The sequence below is a fragment of the Triticum aestivum genome, chromosome 7B, assembly GCF_018294505.1.
Source record: "Triticum aestivum cultivar Chinese Spring chromosome 7B, IWGSC CS RefSeq v2.1, whole genome shotgun sequence".
Classification (NCBI taxonomy): Eukaryota; Viridiplantae; Streptophyta; class Magnoliopsida; order Poales; family Poaceae; genus Triticum; species Triticum aestivum.
This window is the reverse complement of record NC_057813.1, coordinates 439578851-439598939: the sequence shown is the minus strand read 5'-3', so window position 1 is coordinate 439598939 and position 20089 is coordinate 439578851. Positions and strand designations below refer to the sequence as shown.

General features: G+C 41.0%; 1 pseudogene; it reads left to right on the top strand.

The window, feature by feature from the left end:
* Positions 1–11837, top strand: part of LOC123158403 (uncharacterized) — a 124479-nt pseudogene extending 112642 nt beyond the window's left edge.
* Positions 11838–20089: the final 8252 nt, after the last annotated feature.

Genomic DNA, 20089 nt, shown 5'->3' with positions numbered 1-20089 from the left:
AGAAGAAGAAGAAGAAGAAGAAGAGGAAGACGAAGAAGAAGAATTTTTACCTATCTTCTTCTTCTTCTTCTTATTTTCCTTCTAGCTACTCTTCTTCTTCTAACTTTCATATTTCCTAGTTTGCAGATTTGCTTGAGATGGGGAAGCTTGCATTGATGGAAACTTGTTGCAAACTTTTACTTGTGCTTGTGCTTCCTTTTTGTTTATGGAAACTTGTTGCAAACTTGTTGGATATGTATGTATGGAAACCATTGTATGCTGTTGGAAAGTTGTATATGTTCATGTTGTATATGTTGTTGGAAACTTATTGTTGGTATGATATGTGAAATCTTGTCAAATTGAATGAATTTAGGAAAAAACAGGAAAAAGGGCTTGATAAGTAAGAGTGTCAAACCCAATGAGGAGCAGAAGGACAAGCGATTTTCAGTAAGGTATTCTCTGCAAGCACTGAAATTATCGGTAACAGATAGTTTTGTGATAAGGAAATTCGTAACGGGTAACAAGTAACAAGAGTAAACAGGTGAAGCAAGGTGGCCTAATCCTTTTTGTAGCAAAGGACAAGCCTGGACAAACTCTTATATAAAGCAAAGCGCTCCTGAGGACACATGGGAATTACTGTCAAGCTAGTTTTCAGCATGCTCATATGATTTGCGTTCGTTACTTTGATAATTTGATATGTGGGTGGACCGGTCCTCGAGTACTGCCCTTCCTTGGACAAGCATCCCACTTATGATTAACCCCCCTTGTCAGCATCCGCAACTATGAAAGAAGAATTAAGGTAAACCAAACCATAGCACGAAACATATGAATCCAAATCAGCCCCTTACGAAGCAACACATAAAATAGGGTTTAAGCTTCTGTCACTCTAGCAACCCATCATCTACTTATTACTTCCCAATGCCTTCCACTAGGCCCAAATCATGGTGAAGTGTCATGTAGTCGACGTTCACATAACACCACTAGAGGAGAGACAACATACATCTCATCAAAATATCGAACGAATACCAAATTCACAAGATTACTTATAACAAGACTTCTCCCATGTCCTTAGGAACAAACGTAACTACTCACAAATCATATTCATGTTCATAATCAGAGGGGTATTGAATAGCACTAAGGATCTGAGTATATGATCTTCCACCAAATAAACCAAGTAGCATCAACTACAAGGAGTAATCAACACTACTAGAAACCCACAGGTACCAATCTGAGGTTTTGAGACAAAGATTGGATACAGGAGATGAACTAGGGTTTGAGAGGAGATGGTGCTGGTGAAGATGTTGATGGAGACTGACCCCCTCTTGATGAGAGGATCGATGGTGATGATGATGGCGATGATTTCCCCCTCCCAGAGGGATGTTTCCCTTACAGAACTGCTCTGCCGGAACCTTAGATTGGTCCTGCCCAGGTTCTGCCTCGAGATGGCGTCGCTTCATCCCAAAAGCTTCCTTAAGATTTTTTTTCCAGGGCAAAAGACACCATATAGCACAAGATGGATGTCGGGGGCCTGCCAGGTGGCCCACAAGGTAGGGGCGCGCCCAGGGGTAGGGCGCGCCCTCCACCCTCCTGGCTGGTGGGTGGCCCCCATCTGGTGCTTTCTTCACCCAATATTTTTAATATATTCCAAAACTGACTTTCATGGAGTTTCAGGAATTTTGGAGTTGTGCAGAATAGGTCTCTAATATTTGCTCCTTTTCCAGCTCAGAATTCTAGCTGCCAGCATTCTGCCTCTTCATGTAAACCTTATAAAATAAGAGAGAAAAGGCATAGGTATTGTGACATAATGTGTAGTAACAGCCCATTATGCAATAAATATTGATATAAAAGCATGATGCAAAATGGACGTATCAACTTCCCCAAGCTTAGACCTCGCTTGTCCTCAAGTGAAGCCGATATCGAAAAATATGTCCAAATGTTTAGAGATAGAGGTGTCGATAAAATAAAATACGGACATGAGGGCATCATGACCATTCTTAGAACAGCAACATATATATTGTCATATGATTTCTTATGCTAAAGTAAGAATCTACTCACAATGCAAAGTATGAATCAGAAACTTCATTGAAAACTAGCAAACTATAATCTCGGTCATTGAAGCAATTGCAATTTATCATAACATCGGAAAGAATCAATATAAGAGCTTTTCAGCAAGTCCACATACTCAACTATCATTTAGTCTTTCACAATTGCTAACACTCACACGATACTTATGAGTATGAAGTTTCAATCGGACATAGAGAAAGATAGGGGCTTATAGTTTCGCCTCCTCACCTTTTACCTCAAGGGTAATGTCAACAATAATAGTTTATGTAAACTTACATCCAAGTGGATGTATATATATCAGGATCTTTCCAACACATATAGTGCTTGCCAAAGGATAAAGTGAAAAAGGGACAGGTGAAGATCACCATGACTCTTGTATAAGGGTAGAAGGTAAAAATAAAAGATAGGCCCTTCGCAGAGGGAAGCATAGGTTGTCATGCACTTTTATGGTTGGATGCACAAAATCTTAATGCAAAAGAACGTCACTTTATATTGCCACTTGTGATAGGGAACTTTATTATGCAGTCTGTCGCTTTTATTTCTTCCATATCACAAGCTCGTATAAAGCTTACTTTCTTCACACTAATAGATCATACATATTTAAAGAGCAATTTTTATTGCTTGCACCGATGACAACTTACTTGAAGGATCTTACTCAATCCTTAGGTAGGTATGGTGGACTCTCATGGCAAAACTGGGTTTAGGGTTGTTTGGAAGCACAAGTAGTATCTCTACTTGGTGCAAAGAATTTGGCTAGCATGAGGGGGAAAGGTAAGCTCAACATGTTGGATGGTCCATGACAATATAACTTATTCGGATATAAGGAAACATAACCCATTACGTTGTCTTCCTTGTCCAACATCAAGTTTTTAGCATGTCATATTTTAATGAGTGCTCACAATCATAAAAGATGTCCAAGATAGTATATTTATATGTGAAAACCACTCTTTCTTTATTACTTCCTATTAATTGCAACGATGACCAAAACTATGTTTGTCAACTCTCAACAACTTTTATTCATCAAACTCTATATGTGAAGTCATTACTCTCCATAAGATCAATATGATCTTTTTATTTATTTTTAATCTTTCTTTTATTCCCTCAAGATCATAGCAAGATAACAAAGCCCTCAACTCAAAACTAATCTTTATTATATATAGCTCACGGACTCGATTACATAGATGGAGATCAAAACAAAACTCAAAGCTAGATCATACTGAAACTTTATTCTACTAGATCAAGATATAACCAAAAGGACCGAACTAAGAAAAACGGTAAAGATAGAAGTGTGATGGTGATACAATACCGAGGCACCTCCCCCAAGCTTGGCAGTTGCCAAGGGGAGTGCCCATACCCATGTATTTATGTCTCTTTCTTCAGAGGTGGTGATGATGGAGTTGTTGATGCTGTAGGCTTGTCGTCCATCTTCCAAGGCATAGGCTCACCATCATAGAAGTATGATCGAGTCTTCGGGATCCTCAAATCTGCAGCCCAACTCATCCTCTTGAATCTATATTCATACTTGCAGTTTTGGTTTTGCAGGTCATAGATATGGGCTTGGAGGTGCTCGATCTTCTCGTGAAGCTTGAAGATGGTCTCCCCAATGTTCTTGGCATCCAGCTTGTGGTTGTTGGTGAACTCCGCGATCATCATGTGATTGGCGTTGAGTTCGTGTTCCACCATCCCTTGGCACTTGAAAACTTGTTGATCCATTGCTTCGAGTCTTGTCTCCATGCTGCCAGTCCTCCTCGGTCCCTCAACATCATGGATGTGCAGCACCCCCTCACGCATCTCAATGGTTTGAGGGTGTTGCAGCACCTCTGCGAGGTAAGGGTTGATGACCTTCTCGAAAAACTTGTCCTTGGGGGCGCTTGGAGACGTCGTGATGATCTAGATCTGTCAAACAAACAGCTCGAAACAAAAGCAGAGGATTTTGTTGTGGTACGATGGTCAAAACCTTCGGGAGATTATATAATGAATTTTTACTGACTAAAAGAAGTAACGTGCAAGAAAATGGAGTCCGGAGGGTACACGAGGTGGCCACGAGGCAGGGGGCGTGCCCAGGCGGGTAGGGCGCGCCCTCCACCCTCCTGGATGCCTCGTGTCTCTTTTGGACTGCTTTTAATTTTCCTAATTTTTTTAATATGCCAAACAGAGAAAAATTGCTATTTGAGCATTTTTGGAGTCGGTTTACTTACCATACCACATACCTATTCCTTTTCGGAGTCTCAAACATTCTGGAAAGTGTCCCTTATGTACTCCTCCAGGGCTACGGTGTCAATAACATTGGTTTCAACATTTATGGGATTACATGAGATATAATGTTTGATTCTTTGACCGTTTACCACCTTTGGATTTGTGCCTTCGGCGTTGTTGATTTTGATGGCACCAGAGCGATAGACCTCCTCAATAATGTAAGGACCTTCTAATTTAGAGAGAAGATTTCCTGCAAAAAAATCTCAAACAAGAGTTGTATAGCAAAACATGATCACCTACATTAAACTCGCGCTTTTGTATCCTTTTGTCATGCCATATTTTAACTTTTTCTTTAAACAATTTGGCGTTCTCATAGGCTTGGGTTCTCCATTCATCGAGTGAGCTTATGTCAAATAGCCTCTTCTCACTGGCAAGTTTGAAATCATAATTGAGCTCTTTAATAGCCCAATATGCCTTATGTTCTAGTTCGAGAGGTAAGTGACATGTTTTTCCATAAACCATTTTATACGGAGACATACCCATAGGATTTTTATATGCAGTTCTATAGGCCCATAATGCATCATCAAGTTCCTTGGACCAATTCTTTCTAGATCTATTAACATTCTTTTGCAAAATCAGTTTAATCTCGCTATTACTCAATTCTACTTGACCACTAGACTGAGGATGGTATGGAGATGCAATTCTATGATTAACATCATACTTAGCAAGCATTTTAAAAAAAGCACCATGAATAAAATGTGAACCACCATCAGTCATTAAATATCTAGGGACTCCAAACCTCGGAAAAATAACTTCTTTAAGCATCTTAATAGAAGTGTTATGATCGACACTACTATTTGGAATAGCTTCTACCCACTTAGTAACGTAATCAACATCAACCAAAATATGTGTATACCCATTACAGGAAGGAAACAGTCCCATATAATCAAAGCCCCAAACATCAACTGGTTCAATAACAAGTGAGTAGTTCATAGGAATTTCTTGACGCCTACTAATATTACCAATTCTTTGACATTCATCGCAAGACAAGACAAACTTACGGGCATCTTTGAAAAGAGTAGGCCAATAAAAACCAGATTGGAATACCTTATGTGCAGTTCTATCTCCAGTGTGGTGTCCTCTATAAGCCTCGGAGTGACACTTGTCTAGGATCTATTCCTGTTCATGCTCAGGTACACAATGTCTAATAACACCATCTACTCCTTTATAAAGGTGTGGGTCATCCCAAAAGTAATGTCTTAAACCATAGAATTTTTTTCTTTTGCTGGTATGTGAAACTAGGTGGTATATATTTAGCAACAATGTAATTAGCATAATCAGCATACCATGGAGCAGTACGAGAAGCATTTATGACAGCTAATTGTTCATCAGGAAAGCTATCATCAATAGGTAGTGGGTCATCAAGAACATTCTCTAACCTAGACAAGTTGTCTACAACGGGGTTCTCAGCTCCCTTTCTATCAATAATATGCAAATCAAATTCTTGTAGCAAGAGAACCCATCTAATAAGTCTAGGTTTAGCATCTTTCTTTTCCATAAGGTATTTAATAGCAGTATGATCAATGTGAACAGTTACTTTGGAATCAACTATATAAGGTCTGAACTTATCACAAGCGAACACAACTGCTAAAAATTCTTTTTTCAATAGTAGCATAGTTTCTCTCGGCATTGTCTAGAGTTTTACTAGCATATTAGATAACATTTAATTTCTTATCAACTCTTTGTCCTAGAGCAGCACCTCCAGCATAATCACTAGCATCACACATAATTTCAAAGGATAAATTCCAATCAGGTGGCTGAACAATAGGTGCAGAAATCAAGGCTTTCTTAAGTATTTCAAATGCTTCTACACAATCATCATCAAAAACAAAAGGAATATCTTTTTGCGAGAGGTTAGTTAGAGGCCTAGAAGTTTTGGAGAAGTCTTTAATAAACCTCCTATAGAAACCAGCATGACCAAGGAAACTTTTTATACCTTTGATATCTTTAGGACGAGGCATCTTTTCAATAGCATCTACTTTAGCTTTTCAACTTGAATACCTCTTTCAGAAATTTTACGCCCCAAGACAATACCTTCATTAACCATAAAGTGGCACTTCTCCCAATTCAAGACAAGATTAGTTTCTTCGCATCTCTGCAAAACTCGATCAAGGTTGCTTAAGCAATCATCCAAAGAAGTTTCGTAAACGGAGAAGTCATTCATGAAAACCTCAACAATCTTTTCACAAAAGTCAGAGAATATAGTAGTCATACATCTTTGAAAGGTAGCAGGTGCATTGCATAAACCAAAAGGCATATGTCTATAAGCAAAAGTACCAAAATGGCAAGTAAAAGTGGTCTTTTCCTGATCCTCTTGTGACACAGGTATTTGAGAGAAACCAGAATAACCATCTAGAAAGCAAAATGTGTATGTTTGGATAATCTTTCTGGCATTTGGTCAATAGAAGGTAGAGGGTAATGATCTTTTCTAGTAGCTTTATTTAATTTATGGAAATCAATTACCATTCTATAACCTGTAACAATTCTTTGTGGGATCAATTCATCCTTATCATTAGGCACAACTGTAATACTTCCCTTGTTAGGGATACAATGGACAAGACTTACCCACTGACTATCAGCAACAGGATAAATTATACCTGCCTCTAGAAGCTTTAGTATTTCATTTCTTACCACTTCTTTCATCTTAGGATTCAACCGCCATTGATGATCAACAACTGGTTTAGCATCTTTTTCCAATTTTATTTTGTGGTGGCTGATACGTCCATTTTGCATCATGCTTTTATATCGATATTTATTGCATTATGGGCTGTTACTAAACATTATGTCACCATACTTATGCCTTTTCTCTCTTATTTTACAAGGTTTACAGGAAGAGGGAGAATGCCGACAGCTAGAATTCTGGGCTGGAAAAGGAGTAAATCTTAGAGACCTATTCTACACAACTCCAAAAGTCCTGAAACTCCACGAAATTCAGTTTTGGAATATAATAAAAATATTGGGCGAAGAAAGCACCAGAGGGGGGCCACCCACCGTCCATGAGGGTGGAGGGCACGCCATACCCCCTGGTTGCACCCCTGCCTCGTGGGCCACCTGGCAACCCCCCGATGCCCATCTTCTGCTATATGGTGTCTTTTGCCCTCGAAAAAATCATAAGGAAGCTTTCGGGACGAAGCACCGCCGTCTCGAGGCGGAACCTAGGCGGGACCAATCTAGGGCTCTGGCGGAGCTGTTCTGCCGAGGAAACATCGCTCCGGGAGGGGAAATCATTGCCATCGTCATCACCATCGATCCTCTCATCGAGAGGGGGTCAATCTCCATCAACATCTTCACCAGCACCATCTCCTCTCAAACCCTAGTTCATCTCTTGTATCCGATCTTTGTCTCAAAACCTCATATTGGTACCTGTGGGTTGCCAGTAGTGTCGATTACTCCTTGTAGTTGATGCTAGTTGGTTTATTCGGTGGAAGATCATATGTTCATATCCTTACTGAATATTAATACCCTTCTGATTATGAACATGAATATGATTTTTGAGTAGTTACGTTTGTTCCTGAGGACATGGGAGAAGTCTTGTTACAAGTAGTCATGTGAATTTGGTATTCATTCGATATTTTGATGAGATGTATGTTGTCTCTCCTCTAGTGGTGTTATGTGAACGTCGACTACATGCCACTTCACCATTGTTTGGACCTAGGAGAAGGCATTGGGAAGTAATAAGTAGATGATGGGTTGCTAGAGTGACAGAAGCTTAAACCCTAGTTTATGCGTTGCTTCGTAAGGGGCTGATTTGGATCCATATGTTTCATGTTATGGTTAGGTTTACCTTAATTCTTCTTTCGTAGTTGCGGATGCTTGCGAGAGGGGTTAATCATAAGTGGGATGCTTTTCCAAGGAAGGGCAGTACCCAAGCACCGGTCCACCCACATATCAAATTATCAAAGTAACGAACACGAATCATATGAGCATGATGAAAACTAGCTTGACAAAACTTCCCATGTGTCCTCGAGCGCGCTTTGCTTTATGTAAGAATTTGTCCAGGCCTGTCCTTTCCTATAAAATGGATTGGGCCATCTTGCTACACCTTAGTTACTTCTGTTATGAATTACCTTATCACAAAACTTTTTGTTACGAATAATTTTAGTGCTTGCGGAGAATACCTTACTGAAAACCGCTTGTCATTTCCTTGTGCTCCTTGTTGGGTTCGACACTCTTACTTATTGAAAGGACTATGACAGATACCCTATACTTGTGGGTCATCAAGACTCTTTTCTGGCGCCATTGCCGGGGACTGAAGCGCCTTTGGTAGGTGGAATTTGGTAAGGAAACATTTATATAGTTTGCTGAAATTTACTTTCACTTGTTACTATGGAAAATAATCCTTTGAGGGGCTTGTTTGGAGTATCTTCACCCCGACCATAAGAGCAAGGATTTGCTCCTCAACCTACTAAACCTACTGTAAATATTCACTTTGAAATTCCTTTGAGTATGATGGAGAAGCTGCTAGCTAATCCCTATACAGGAGATGGAACATTACATCCTGATATGCACCTAATCTATGTGGATGAAGTTTGTGGATTGTTTAAGCTTGCAGGTATGACCGAGGATGTTATCAAAAAGAAGGTATTCCCTTTATCTTTGAAGGGAAAGGCATTGACATGGTTTAGGCTATGTGATGATATTGGATCATGGAACTACAACCTATTGAGATTGGAATTTCAATAGAAGTTTTATCCTATGCATCTGGTTCATCGTGATCGTAATTAAATATATAATTTTTGGCCTCGCGAAGGAGAAAGTATCTCTCAAGCTTGGGGGAGGCTTAAGTCAATGTTATATTCATGCCCCAATCATGAGGTCTCAAGATAAATTATTATTGAAAAAATTTATGCTCGGCTTTCTCTCAATAATCGCTCCATGCTCGATACTTCTTGTATTGGTTCTTTTAAGATGAATACTATTGAATTCAGATGGGATTTATTGGAAATAATTAAACACAACTCTGAAGATTGGGAACTCGGCGAAGGTAAGGAGTCAGGTATAACACCTAAGTTTGATTGTGTTAAATCTTTTATGGATACCGATGCTTTTCGTGGATTTAGCACTAAATATGGACTTGACTCTGAGATAGTAGCTTCTTTCCGTGAATCATTTGCTACTCATGTTGATCTCCCTAAGGATAAGTGGTTTAAATATCATCCTCCCATCGAAGTAAAAGTAGTAGAACCTATTAAAGTTGAAGAAAAGACTATCACTTATAATGTTGATCCTATTGTTCCTACCGCTTATATTGAGAAACCACCTTTCCCTATTGGAATAAAGGATCATGCTAAAGCTTCAACTGTGGTTCATAAGAGTAATGCTAGAACACTTACACCCATTGAACAAATTAAATTTGAACCTAGTACTGCTATGGTTAAAGATCTCTTGGTCGATAAAATTGATGGGCATGTTATTTACTTCTGTGATGAAGCTGCTAGAATTGCTAGACCTGATACTACAAATAAACATAGACCTGTTCTGGGCATGCCTATTGTTTCTGTTAAAATAGGAGATCATTGTTATCATGGCTTATGTGATATGGGTGCTAGTGCGAGCGCAATACCTCATTCCTTATACAAAGAAATTCTGCATGATATTGCACCTGCTGAGATAGAAGATATTGATGTTACTATTAAGCTTGCCAATAGAGATACTATTTCACCAATTGGGATTGTTAGAGATGTTGATGTCTTGTGTGGGAAAATTAAATACCCTACTGATTTTCTTGTTCTTGGTTCCCCACAAGATGACTTTTGTCCCATTATATTTGGTAGACCCTTCTTGAATACTGTTAATGCTAAGATAGACTGCGAAAAGGATATTGTTACTGTTGGTTTAGGGGATATGTCTCATGATTTTAATTTTGCTAAATTTCGTGGACAACCCCATGATAAAGAATTGCCTAGTAAAGATGAAATTATTGGTCTGGCTTCTATTGCCGTGCCTCCTAATGATCCTTTAGAACAATATTTTCTCGACCATGAAAATGATATGTTTATGAATGAAAGAAGGGAAATAGATGAAGTATTCTTTAAATAGGAACCTATTTTGAAACACAACTTGACTGTTGAAATCCTAGGGGATCCACCTCCACCCAAGGGAGATCCCGTGTTTGAGCTTAAACAATTACATGATACTTTGAAATATGCTTATCCTAATGAAAAGAAAATATATCTTATTATTATTAGTGCTAACCTTTCAGAGCATGAAGAAGAGAAATTATTGAAAACTCTGAAGAAGCACCGTGCTGCTATTGGATATACTCTGGATGATCTTAAGGGCATTAGTCCCACTCTATGCCAGCACAAAATAAAATTGGAGAAAGATGCTAAACCAGTTGTTGATCATCAACGACGGTTAAATCCTAAGATGAAAGAAGTGGTAAGAAATGAAATACTAAAGCTTCTGGAGGCAGGTATAATTTATCCTGTTGCTAATTGTCAGTGGGTAAGTCATGTCCATTGTGTCCCTAAGAAGGGAGGTATTACTGTTGTTCCTAATGATAAAGATGAATTGATCCCACAAAGAATTGTTACAGGTTATAGAATGGTAATTGATTTCCAAAATTAAATAAAGCTACTAGAAAAGATCATTACCATCTACCTTTTATTGATCAAATGCTAGAAAGATTATTCAAACATACGCATTTTTGCTTTCTAGAGGCTATTCTGGTTTCGTCTCAAATACCTGTGTCAAAAGAGGATCAGGATAAGACCACTTTTACTTGCCCTTTCGGTACCTTTGCTTATAGACGTATGCCTTTTGGTTTATGTAATGCACCTGCTACCTTTCAAAGATGTATGACTGCTATATTCTCTGACTTTTGTGAAAAGATTGTTGAGGTTTTCATGGATGATTTCTCCGTGTATGGAACTTCTTTTGATGATTGCTTAAGCAACCTTGATCGAGTTTTGCAGAGATGTGAAGAAACTAATCTTGTCTTAATTGGGATAAGTGTCACTTTATGGTTAATGAAGGTATTGTCTTGGGGCATAAAATTTCTGAAAGAGGTATTGAAGTTGATAAAGCTAAAGTTGATGCTATTGAAAAGATGATGTGTCCTAAGGACATCAAAGGTATAAGAAGTTTCCTTGGTCATGCCGGTTTTTATAGGAGGTTTATTAAAGACTTCTCTAAAATTTCTAGGCCTCTGACTAATCTCTTACAAAAAGATGTTCCTTTTGTCTTTGATGATGATTGTGTAGAAGCATTTGAAATACTTAAGAAAGCCTTGATTTCTGCACCTATTGTTCAGCCAACTGATTGGAATTTACCCTTTGAAATTATGTGTGATGCTAGTAATTACGCTGTAGGTGCGGTTCTAGGATAAAAGAGTTGATAAGAAATTAAATGTTATCCAATATGCTAGTAAAACTCTAGATAGTGCCCAGAGAAATTATGCTACTACTGAAAAAGAATTTTTAGCGGTTGTGTTCACTTGTGATAAGTTCAGACCTTATATTGTTGATTCCAAAGTAACTGTTCACACTGATCATGCTGCTATTAAATATCTTATGGAAAAGAAAGACGCTAAACCTAGACTTATTAGATGGGTTCTCTTGCTACAAGAATTTGATTTGCATATTATTGATAGAAAAGGAGCTGAGAACCCCGTTGCAGACAACTTATCTAGGTTAGAGAATGTTCTTGATGACCCACTACCTATTGATGATAACTTTCCTGATGAACAATTAGCTATCATAAATGCTTCTCGTAATGCTCCATGGTATGCTGACTATGCTAATTACATTGTTGCTAAATTTATACCGCCTAGTTTCACATATGAGAAAAAGAAAAAGGTTTTCTATGATTTAAGACATTACTTTTGGGATGACCCACACCTTTATAAAGGAGTGGATGGTGTTATTAGAAGTTGTGTACCTGAGCATGAACAGGAACAGATCCTACGCAAGTGTCACGCTGAGGCATATGGAGGACACCACGCTAGAGATAGAACTGCACATAAGGTATTGCAATCCGGTTTTTATTGGCCTACTCTCTTCAAAGATGCCCGTAAGTTTGTCTTGTCTTATGATGAATATCAAAGAATTGGTAATATTAGTAGACGTCTAGAAATGCCTATGAACTATTCACTTGTTATTGAACCGTTTGATGTTTGGGGCTTTGATTATATGGGACCTTTTCCTTCCTCTAATGGGTATACATATATTTTAGTTGGGGTTGATTACATTACTAAGTGGGTAGAAGCTATTCCAACTGGTAGTGTTGATCATAACACTTCTATTAAGATGCTTAAAGAAGTTATTTTTCCAAGGTTTGGAGTCCCTAGATATTTAACGACTGATGGTGGTTCACATTTTATTCATGGTGAATTTCGTAAAATGCTTGCTAAGTATGATGTTAATCATAGAATTGCATCTCCATACCACCCACAATCTAGTGGTCAAGTAGAATTGAGTAATAGAGATATTAAATTGATTTTACAAAAGACTTTTAATAGATCTAGAAAGAATTGGTCCAAGAAACTTGATGATGCATTATGCGCCTATAGAACGGCATATCAAAATCCTACGGGTATGTCTCCGTATAATATGGTTTATGGAAAAGAATGTCACTTACCTCTCGAACTAGAACATAAGGCATATTGGGCTATTAAAGAGATCAATTACGATTTCAAACTTGCCAGTGAGAAGAGGCTATTTGACATTAGCTCACTTGATGAATGGAGAACCAAGGCCTATGAGAATGCCAAATTGTTTAAAGAAAAAGCTAAAAGATGGCATGACAAAAGGATACAAAAGCGTGAGTTTAATGTAGGTGATTATGTTCTGCTATACAACTCTCGTTTAAGACTTTTTGCAGGAAAACCTCTCTCTAAATGGAAAGGTACTTACGTTATCGAGGAGGTCTATCGTTCCGGTGCCATAAAATTCAACAACGCCAAAGGCACAAATCCGAAGGTGGTGGGCGGTCAAAGAATCAAACATTATATCTCAGGTAATCCCATAAATGTTGAAACCAATTTTATTGACACCGTAACTCTGGAGGAGTATATAAGTGACACTTTCCATAATGTTTCAGACTCCGAAAAGGAATAGGTATGTGGTACCATAAGTAAACCGACTCCAAAACTGCTCAAATAGCAATTTTTCTCCGTTTTGGAATATTTAAAAAATTAGGAAAATAAGAAGTAGTCCAAAGGAGACACGAGGCATCCACGAGGGTGGAGGGCGCGCCCTACCCCCCTGGGGGCGCCCCCTACCTCGTGGACACCTCTTGTGCCCTCCGAACTCCGTTTTCTTGCATGATACTTCTTTTGGTCGGTTAAAATTCATTATATAATCGCCCGAAGGTTTTTACCACTGTACCAGGACGAGATCCTCTATTTTTGTTTTGAGCTGTTTTCTGCCAGAGTTTCTCAAGGTCAGGCATCATGTCGTCCCCCTCCTCCAACAATGTGGGTGACGATGCTTGGCTATACAGATAGAGACGAAGCGAGAAGAAATCAAGGAAATCAAGGAAGGTGACAACATCAAGGAAGCCGCAGAGGAGCAAGTCCCGACAGTAGAAGAAGAAGGCTTCTTTCAACCTTACTACAATCATCTCACCTCTACTGAAATTGAAGCTTTCAAGATGATTGAGCTAGTTCGCATACAAAACAAGTATCTCACATGTGAAAATATTTTGTTGCAAGATGCTACCTCTTGAGCATGCGTTGGTTTTCCCTTGAAGAGGAAAGGGTGATGCAGCAAAGTAGCGTAAGTATTTCCCTCAGGTAGGAGACGACACACAAGTCACCTAGTACCTGCACAAACAATCAAGAACCTTGCAACCAATGCAATAAAGGGGTTGTCAATCCCATCATGATCACTCGCAAAAGTGAGATCTAATAAAAATAGTAAGGTAAATATTTTTGGTATTTTTGTGGTATAGATTGGAAAGTAAAGATTGCAAAATAGTAAACGAGATGCGATATAATGGAAAAGAGACGTAATATGTAGAAAAGAGACCCGAGGGCCATAGGTTTCACTAGTTGTTTCTCTCGAGATAGCATGTATTACGGTGGGTGAACAAATTACTGCCAAGCAATTGATAGAAAAACGCATAATTATGAAGACATCTAAGGCAATGATCATGAACATAGGCATCACGTCCGTGTCAAGTAGACCGAAACGATTCTGCATCTACTACTATTACGCCACACATCGACCGCTATCCAGCATGCATCTAGAGTATTAAGTTCATAAGAACGGAGTAACGCATTAAGCAAGATGACATGATGTAGAGGGATAAACTCAAGCAATATGATACAAACCCCATCTTTTTATCCTTGATGGCAACAATACAATACGTGCCTTGCTGCCCCTACTGTCACTGGGAAAGGACACCGCAAGATTGAACCCAGAGCTAAGCACTTCTCCCATTGCAAGAAAGATCAATCTAGTAGGCCAAACTAAACCGATAATTCGAAGAGACTTGCAAAGATATCAAATCATGCATATAAGAATTCAGAGAAGAACCAAATAATATTCATAGATAATCTTGTTCATAAATCCACAATTCATCGGATCTCGGCAAACACACCGCAAAAGAATATTACATCGAATAGATCTCCAAGAACATCGAGGAGAACTTTGTATTGAGAATCAAAGAGAGAGAAGAAGCCATCTAGCTAATAACTATGGACCCAAAGGTCTGTGGTAAACTACTCACGCTTCATCAGAGAGGCAATGGTGTTGATGTAGAAGCCCTCCGTGATCGATTCCCCCTCCGGCAGATCGTCGGAAAAGGCCCCAAGATGGGAGCTCATGGGTACAGAAGGTTGCAGCGGTGGAAAAGTGGTATCGTGGCTCCCCCTAATGTTTCTAGGGTATAAGAGTATATATAGGTGAAAGAAGTACGTCGATGGAGCTACGAGGGGCCCACGAGGGCGGGGGCGCACCTACCCCCCTGGGCGGGCCCTCCTGCCTCGTGGACACCTTGTGGCGTTTCAGACTTCTACTCCAAGTCTTCTGGTTTGCTTTCGGTCCAAGAAAGATCATCACGAAGGTTTCATTCCGTTTGGACTCCGTTTGGTATTCCTTTTCTGCAAAACTCTAAAATAGGAAAAAAAACAGAAACTGGCACTCGGCCTCCGGTTAATAGGTTAGTCCCAAAAATAATATAAAAGAGCATATTAAAGCCCATTAAATATCCATAACAGATAATATAATAGCATGGAACAATCAAAAATTATAGATACGTTGGAGACGTATCACAACAGCATATCACCGCACTCAAGGGCATTATCCGCAAGTTGGAGAACCTACTACGCTCAATGTGCGATACCCCGTCATCAACAACTCCATCATCACCACCTCCGAAGAAAGAGACATAAATACATGGGTATGGGCACTCCCCTTGGCAACTGCCAAGCTTGCGGGAGGTGCCCCGGTATCGTATCACCATCACACTTCTATCTTTACCTCTTTTCTTAGTTCGATCCTTTTGGTTATATCTTGATCTAGTAGAATAAAGTTTTAGTTTGATCTAGCTTTGAGTTTTGTTTTGATATCTATCTTTGTAATTGAGTATGTGAGCTATATATAATAAAGATTATTTTTGAGTTGAGGGATTTTGCTATCTTGCTATGACCTTGAATATGGAGAGTAATGACTTCACATATAAAGAGTATGGTGAATAAAAGTTGTTGAGAGTTGACAAACATAGTTTTGGTCATCGTTGCAATTAATAGGAAGTAATAAAGAAAGAGAGGTTTTCACATATAAATATACTATCTTGGACATATTTTATGATTATGAGCACTCATTAAAATATGACATGCTAAAAAGTTGATGTTGCACAAGGAAGACAACATAATGAGTTATGTTTTCTTATATCCGAAATAAATTATATTGTCATGGATCATCCAACATGTTGAGCTTGCCTTTCCCCCTCATGCTAGCCAAATTTTGTGCACCAAGCAGAGATACTACTCGTTGTCGGTGTCAAAACCGGCGGATCTCGGGTAGGGGGTCCCGAACTATGCGTCTAAGGCTAATGGTAACAGGAGGCGGGGGACACAATGTTTACCCAGGTTCGGGCCCTCTCTATGGAGGTAATACCCGACTTCCTGCTTGATTGATCTTGATGAATAAGAGTATTACAAGAGTTGATCTACCACGAGATCGTAATGGCTAAACCCTAGAAGTCTAGCCTATGAAGTTATGATTGTTGTGGCTAAACCCTCCGGTTTATATAGACACCGGGGGGGACTAGGGTTGTACAAAGTCGGCTACAGAGAAAGGAATCTACATATCCGAATCGCCAAGCTTGCATTCCACGCCAAGTGGAGTCCCATCCGGACACGGGATGAAGTCTTCTATCTTGTATCTTCATAGTCCAACAGTCCAGACCAAGTATACAGTCCGGCTGTCCGAGGACCCCTTAGTCCAGGACTCCCTCAGTAGCCCCAGAACCAGGCTTCAATGACGATGAGTCCGGCGCGCAGATTGTCTTCGGCATTGCAAGGCGGGCTCCTTCTCCAAATACTTCAAAGTAGATCTCGAACACAAGAATCATGTCCGGCTCTGCAAAACAAGTTCCACAAACAACCGTAGAGAGTATAATATTTACGAGTCCAATCCGCTGACAATTTTAGTAGCACGACATTACGTCATTACCCGGCCATTATTTTGAATCACTTTCTAGCCTGCCACTCCACGTTTCGGGAGGCGGTTTTTATTGGCACGTCTTGTAAAAGCAGAGATCATGTCCCCTTATTGCGGGATTTTCATCAACACAGGCGTGGGTAACCCAACCATTCTGTTGGCATGATTCCTCAGGAATAGGTATGTTTTAAGGCCACGGAGGGGACGCTTGATATTTCGTGCCTTTATAAAGGGGCTAAGGCCTGTCCTTTTTCTTCCATGCTAGTTCTTCCCTCTACCTCCCACCTCAAGTTCCAACACTCAAGGGTCCATCTAGTCGCTTCGAGCCTCCAGCCTTGTCCGGATCCAGCCTTCAAGGCCGGTGGATGGCCTCTTCTGTCACAGAGGAGGATATCTCAAAGCTCAGGGAGTCAAGGTACCTGACTGCGGAAATCCTCCACAGGCTGCCTGCTCGAGGGCAGGTTATTCCCACTCCCAGATCCAATGAGAGGGTTGTGTTCATCTCTCACTTCCTTTGAGGGCTTGGGTTTGCTCTCCATCCCTTTGTTCAAGGGTTTATGTTTTATTGCGGGCTGGATTTCCATGATCTAGCTCCAGACTCCTTCCTTCATATCTCGGTGTTCATCATCACGTGCCAGGCCTTCCTCCGGATTTCCACACACTTTGGCTTATGGCTTAAAACCTTCATCGTGAATCCGAAGATAATCGATGGGAAGCAAGCGGAGTGCACAGGCGCTTTAATAAGCAAGCTTACCACTTCTCCTTGGCCAAAGGGCTCTATCGCAGAATCTTCCGACTTATGGCAACGGGAGTGGTTTTACATTACCGAACCCCGTGGTAAAAAGTGGGCAGCTACACCCGCGTTTCGATCTGGCCCTCCTTTACATCTTGCATCGTGGATTAACAAGGGGCTGGACTGGGGATCTATTGATGAAGTGCTGACGTTGCAAAGTCGCATTCGGAGCCTCATTAAAAAGTACACCTGTCTCACCAATGTAATCCAAGTAATGCTAATCCGTCGGATCCTTTTGTGCCAATGACGTCCTTTACGTATGTGGGAGTTCAATCCGGAAGGTCCACGGACCCTTCAACACTTCTCTGGCACAATGCTCAGAGGGATGTGGAATTTATTCTTTGGCACATGAAAATAGTGGTCGGATACTACAGAAGACCTCGGCCTTGACTGCAACCATCCGGATACTCCGGTAAGTACTTGACCCCCAAACATGGTTTTGTCAAATTATTCATGACAATGTAATGATAAAACTCTACTCGGCCAGGGCTGGCTAAAGAAGGCGGAGAGAATTAGGTGTTCGGCTCCACTTCCTGAAGACTGTGCCGATCTGGTATTAACAAGGATGATGGCTCTGGCGCCATATCAAGTGCCGGCAGGGGAAGATAAGGAGGAGGACGAAGAGGCCCAAGGCAGCCTCCATTCTGGAAGCACACCAGGCAATTTGTCCGGGGAGATTGGAACTTCCACTTCCAAAAGGTGGAAGGAAAGGGCGAACTGACATCCCTTCTCCTCGTGGGTAGAAAACGGCCGCCTCCGAAGACACGAAAAGAGAAGCTTCTAAGCGAGGGAAGGTATAACAGTCAGGGGGTGATGTTGACATGCAGTGACCCCACAATGATGGGCCCTTAGCCGAATCGTAAGTGAATCAGAGTGTTTTTTAAACACGTCCCGTTCTTTCCTGGCTGTAAGGGTAATATTTTAAACACATGTTTGTAGTCCGGCACGCAGCCCTCCCCAACAGTCCTCCTCTTCAGGGGATCTTCTTCCGGAGATGATGGAGAGCAAGACGCCTCCATAGATCTCCCTGCCTGATAAGGCAGCCGACACCGAGGTGTCATCCCGGAGGATCTTTCCCGATCTGCAAGTGGCGCAAGGGGCAGTGAAGACCGGGGCCAAAGGTAATACTTTGGCCACCCAGGGTCCGGGGTGTGTGGCCCCTATAGGGAACAACAAAAGTCCCGGACTATCCAATGTCCAAGGGATGACGCTACCTGTTCCGGATCCGGAGGCGCCGGATACATTGATGGACATATTTCAACATGCCTCCGTCTCAGAGGAACATCATACATTGATGGGTATGGTGTTTGAAAGAGTTCGGTCCGCGCAAAGCGCATTGAATGAAGCCTTTTCTAGCCTACTAAGAGGCTTCGAGGTACGTAGTGTAATTTCAATTATATTGTAAGTGCAAATTGCACCTGTGTATAGATAGTAGCCCCTGAGACTCTGGTTGACATCCAAAGGGATGCGATAAGAGGATCAAAAATATATGCCCAGGAAATGATCCGACTAATTGAAACACAGGTTGTTACATCCGTGGTGACTGCCCAAGCTACCGAGGTAGCACATCTGAAGCAGAAAGTTGATGTGGCGGATGATGACATCACGCTTATTAACAGGTGGCTCGACGAGGCGCATGGTATGTCTTTGGGGCATTCAGTACTCGCTAGTATTATAAAATGAGTGTGATACTGATTATTTGTATATGCATAACTGCAGATAGTGCCGCCGCAGTTGAAACCCTTCGGGCGGAACTTGCCCGGGCCAAGGAGCAAGCCAGGATGAGTAATGCGGCTGCCGGATTAAAAGCCGAGCAGACTGCTCGGTGTTAGTGCGACGAAAGGATATCTACCATGGCACTTGAGCTGAAGAATGCCACTAGCCAATGCCAAGTTCTTGAGAAAAATAACAAAGCCAAAGAGGCAATTCTTGACAAGGCCTTACAAGAGGCGAAGGAAGCCTGGTCTGAGTCTAGAGCAGCTCGGGAGGAGATCAGACAAGCTGGGGAGATCACAGCTGGTAAGCCCTTTTTATTGCAAACTAAGTTTGGCGATCCGAAGTATGTGCCGCTTAATCAACTCTGGAGTTCTCCAGACGCCTTTATGGACCCGCCGAAGAGTGCTGCCAATGCGAATCAGTTTTTCCACGCGCAAGAAGGACATGCGACGGAAAAGCTATTTTGGTCACAGTTTGACGCGCCGAAGCGTCCACTGTTGAACGAACAGATGGCCCATTGGTCCGAGCTCCACAAGATGTCCGGCACTGCCATGAAGGACGTCATAGCCCGGCTGTGGCCAACTGAACCCAATTTGAATAGTTATTTCGGTTCGGTGCGGCAACTTGTTAATGCGGTGCCGCGTATCGACGCTGTGAAGCGGTCAACGTG